This window comes from Melospiza melodia, chromosome 17 (assembly GCF_035770615.1).
Source record: "Melospiza melodia melodia isolate bMelMel2 chromosome 17, bMelMel2.pri, whole genome shotgun sequence".
Lineage (NCBI taxonomy): Eukaryota > Metazoa > Chordata > Aves > Passeriformes > Passerellidae > Melospiza > Melospiza melodia.
In genome coordinates, this window is record NC_086210.1 from 15,211,707 (window position 1) to 15,216,706 (window position 5,000).

The window sequence follows — 5,000 nt, forward strand, 5'->3', positions numbered from 1 at the left end:
CAGGTCTACCCCGGGGCCGGGGACACCAGGTCTACCCCGCCGCCCGGGGACACCAGGTCTACCCCGGGGCCGGCGGGACACCAGGTCTACCCCGTGGCCGGGGACACCAGGTCTACCCCGGATCCGGCGGGACACCAGGTCTACCCCGCCGCCCGGGACACCAGGTCTACCCCGGATGCGGCGGGACACCAGGTCTACCCCGTGGCCGGGGACACCAGGTCTACCCCGGGGCCTTGGACACCAGGTCTACCCCGGGGCCGGCGGGACACCAGGTCTACCCCGGCGGCCGGGACACCAGGTCTACCCCGGGGCCCGGGACACCAGGTCTACCCCGGGGCCGGCGGGACACCAGGTCTACCCCGGGGCCGGCGGGACACCAGGTCTACCCCGCGGCCGGGGACACCAGGTCTACCCCGGGGCCGCCGGGACACCAGGTCTACCCCGTGGCCGGGGACACCAGGTCTACCCCGGGGCCGGCGGGACACCAGGTCTACCCCGGATGCGGCGGGACACCAGGTCTACCCCGTGGCCGGGGACACCAGGTCTACCCCGGAGCCCGGGACACCAGGTCTACCCCGGATCCGGCGGGACACCAGGTCTACCCCGTGGCCGGGGACACCAGGTCTACCCCGGGGCCGGCGGGACACCAGGTCTACCCCGGATGCGGCGGGACACCAGGTCTACCCCGTGGCCGGGGACACCAGGTCTACCCCGGGGCCTTGGACACCAGGTCTACCCCGGGGCCGGCGGGACACCAGGTCTACCCCGGCGGCCGGGACACCAGGTCTACCCCGGGGCCCGGGACACCAGGTCTACCCCGGGGCCGGCGGGACACCAGGTCTACCCCGGGGCCGGCGGGACACCAGGTCTACCCCGCGGCCGGGGACACCAGGTCTACCCCGGGGCCGCCGGGACACCAGGTCTACCCCGTGGCCGGGGACACCAGGTCTACCCCGGGGCCGGCGGGACACCAGGTCTACCCCGGATGCGGCGGGACACCAGGTCTACCCCGTGGCCGGGGACACCAGGTCTACCCCGGAGCCCGGGACACCAGGTCTACCCCGGATCCGGCGGGACACCAGGTCTACCCCGTGGCCGGGGACACCAGGTCTACCCCGTGGCCGGGGACACCAGGTCTACCCCGGGTCCGGCGGGACACCAGGTCTACCCCGTGGCCGGGGACACCAGGTCTACCCCGGGGCCGGCGGGACACCAGGTCTACCCCGGATGCGGCGGGACACCAGGTCTACCCCGTGGCCGGGGACACCAGGTCTACCCCGGAGCCCGGGACACCAGGTCTACCCCGGATCCGGCGGGACACCAGGTCTACCCCGTGGCCGGGGACACCAGGTCTACCCCGTGGCCGGGGACACCAGGTCTACCCCGGATCCGGCGGGACACCAGGTCTACCCCGTGGCCGGGGACACCAGGTCTACCCCGTGGCCGGGGACACCAGGTCTACCCCGGGTCCGGCGGGACACCAGGTCTACCCCGTGGCCGGGGACAACAGGTCTACCCCGGATCCGGCGGGACACCAGGTCTACCCCGTGGCCGGGGACACCAGGTCTACCCCGGGGCCGGCGGGACACCAGGTCTACCCCGGATCCGGCGGGACACCAGGTCTACCCCGTGGCCGGGGACACCAGGTCTACCCCGTGGCCGGGGACACCAGGTCTACCCCGGGGCCGGCGGGACACCAGGTCTACCCCGGATGCGGCGGGACACCAGGTCTACCCCGTGGCCGGGGACACCAGGTCTACCCCGGAGCCCGGGACACCAGGTCTACCCCGGATCCGGCGGGACACCAGGTCTACCCCGTGGCCGGGGACACCAGGTCTACCCCGTGGCCGGGGACACCAGGTCTACCCCGGGTCCGGCGGGACACCAGGTCTACCCCGTGGCCGGGGACACCAGGTCTACCCCGGGGCCGGCGGGACACCAGGTCTACCCCGGATGCGGCGGGACACCAGGTCTACCCCGGATCCGGCGGGACTTAGTCGTATTTCGGCCGGTGCTGGGTAGACCTGTTGTCCCGGCCGGCTGCGGAAGTTCACCAAGGGGTCGCTGTTGCCGGCTGCCTCCGGCTGCCTCATCGTAAGAGGCGGCCTGCGGTGGCGCCTTTTCCCGGTCGAGCTCCATCAGTCCCCTTGGAGGCTTGGGCGCCTTCGGACTCATCTGTCCGTATTATGGGAGCGAGGTGACGGGCCGCATCCCCACAGGTTGGTTTCATGCCGTGCCTGTGTTTAAGGCGGAAGGGAGCGACCGTGCTGGTGCGGTCGGCAGGGCAGAGGAGGTGCCGCCTAGCCGGGACGAGTCTGTCTGTGGCTTTGTCCCGGCTCCCGTCTTTCCCGGAAAAGCTTGGCACAGCGAGGCCGAGAGAGAAGAGCTGCCGGAGAACCGGGGGCGATCTCCCCGCGAGGCCGAGAGAGAAGGGCTGCCGGAGAACCGGGGGCGATCTCCCCGCGAGGCCGAGAGAGAAGGGCTGCCGGAGAACCGGGGGCGATCTCCCCGCGAGGCCGAGAGAGAAGGGCTGCCGGAGAACCGGGGGCGATCTCCCCGCGAGGCCGAGAGAGCAGGGCTGCCGGAGAACCGGGGGCGATCTCCCCGCGAGGCCGAGAGAGCAGGGCTGCCGGAGAACCGGGGGCGATCTCCCCGCGAGGCCGAGAGAGCAGGGCTGCCGGAGAACCGGGGTGCGATCTCCCCGCGAGGCCGAGAGAGAAGGGCTGCCGGAGAACCGGGGGCGATCTCCCCGCGAGGCCGAGAGAGAAGGGCTGCCGGAGAACCGGGGGCGATCTCCCCGCGAGGCCGAGAGAGAAGGGCTGCCGGAGAACCGGGGGCGATCTCCCCGCGAGGCCGAGAGAGAAGGGCTGCCGGAGAACCGGGGGCGATCTCCCCGCGAGGCCGAGAGAGAAGGGCTGCCGGAGAACCGGGGGCGATCTCCCCGCGAGGCCGAGAGAGAAGGGCTGCCGGAGAACCGGGGGCGATCTCCCCGCGAGGCCGAGAGAGAAGGGCTGCCGGAGAACCGGGGGCGGTCTCCCCGCGAGGCCGAGAGAGAAGGGCTGCCGGAGAACCGGGGTGCGATCTCCCCGCGAGGCCGAGAGAGAAGGGCTGCCGGAGAACCGGGGGCGATCTCCCCGCGAGGCCGAGGGAGAAGGGCTGCCGAAAGACGATCCGAGAGGGAAGCCGCTTGGCGTCCGAGGCAAGGCGGAGAGAGAAGCTGCGAGCTTTCCCGCGCCGGCCCGGCTTCTGCCGGCCGATTCGCAAGGGGGGGCGGCCCCCCTGGGCAGCGGTGGCGGGCGAGGCGGCGGCGCCTCGTCCCTTTCGTGCCTGGCCTTAAGCCGGGGCCCACTCGGCGGGCACTTCTTTGGGCTGTCGGTCCGCCTCGGCGGCGGTCGGCCCGCCCGGTAAAGCTGCGGAGCCCGGGGTCGGGGCGCCCCGTCCCCGGCCCGCGTTGTTGAAACCATCCCCCTTCCTCGGCCTTAAGCCGGGGACCCGCGTTGGCGGGCAGAGATTTTTGGAGTTGACGGACCCGGCACCCGACGGAGGGAGCCCCCCGGAGTTGTCCCGGGCGAGGCGGCGGCGCCTCGCCCACCTCGGTCGTGGCCGCACGGACCGAGCCGCTTATGCCGGGCGGGCTGGGTTGCCACGCGGGCCCGGCTTTTTTTCTTCCGCGGTTTAGGCGCGCCGGCGTGCGGGCAGAGTGGGGGCGCCCGCCCGGCCTCCGCGATCTTAATTTTTCTCCGGCGGCCCTAAGCCGCGGCACCGAGAAGCGTTGCGACGAAGGGGCGCGCGGCTGGCGGCGAGAGAGAAGGGAGCGAGCGGGAAGCCGGCGGGTCCGTGGGGGGAGTGAGTCTCGCGTCTCGCCCCCCACGGTCCCCGGTGCCCCGTGCCCGCGGCCCCCGTGGCTAGCACGGATCGTTGCGAACGCGCCTCCATGTGCCTTTTTTTGTCGTGCCGCTCCCCCGGCAATTTTTTCCCGGAAAAGGGAGAGCCGGCCGCCGGTGGCGCGGTCCGGTGGCACTTTTTCTCGCACGCTCGGCCGGGTTCCCCGGGCCGGAAGGGGAAGCCGAGTCCCCCCGGCCTGGCGGGCCAGCCCAGTCCCAGTCCTGCCGTTGCCTAGCCGAAAGGGGAAGCCGTTGGAGCCCGCGGGAAACCGGGCGGGCGGGTGGCGGCACCCCCCGCGCTCCTCCTCTGCCGCGAGCGCTCCGCAGGCGGGGCTTGGGCGGCCGTCGCCGTTGTCCCAGGACCGTGGCCGTGGGGCCCTTGTCGCTGTTGGCGCGGCTCCTTCCTCGGCCGCGCGCCCGATCGATGAGGCTTTTCGGGTGGCGTCGGAGAGGGCCCTCGGCCGGCCGGCTCTCCTTCCGGGGCTTCTCTGTCGCGGGGAAGTCACGGCGGGGGTGTCCGGTGCTCGGGCAGGGTGGTCTCCTTTTCCAGTTCGCTTCCCGTCGCAGGCGAGGTGTCGCCCCTCCCGCTGCCGGGGAGGGCGTCTTTACCGACCCCAGCTGTGTGACGGCCGCGTGGCCCCGCTAGCCTTCAGGTGTCCTTCAAAAGCCACGCGAGGTGCCGGTGCCGGCCCCGGTCCGGGGAGCGCCCGTGGGTGCCGGCCGCGAGCAGCGCCGGGCGGCGGTGCGGTTGGAGCTGAGCCGCGGGGATGATGGAGAGAGAGAAGAGCGAGCGAGAGAGAGGCTGAAAATGACCCGAAGCCGATGGGGCGCGGACGGGGGACCAGAGCCCGATCCGCGCGCTCCTTTGCCGTTCCGCCGCCTGCTGCAGAGCGAGCCGCCCCGGCTGAAAAGGGGGCCTCGGTGTCCGGGCCGCGCCCGCCTCGTCGGGTCGCTGTCTCCTCTAGCACGTCCGGTGCTTTCCGCGCGGCCCGGTGGGGGGACGCGCCGGGCGGGGTTTCGCTCCCTGCGAGCGTGCCCCGCTCGGCCCAACCTCGCCGGCGGCCGGTCGCTTCGCCGGCGACCGGCCGGCGGGCGGGTGGTTCGGCTTTGTGGGGG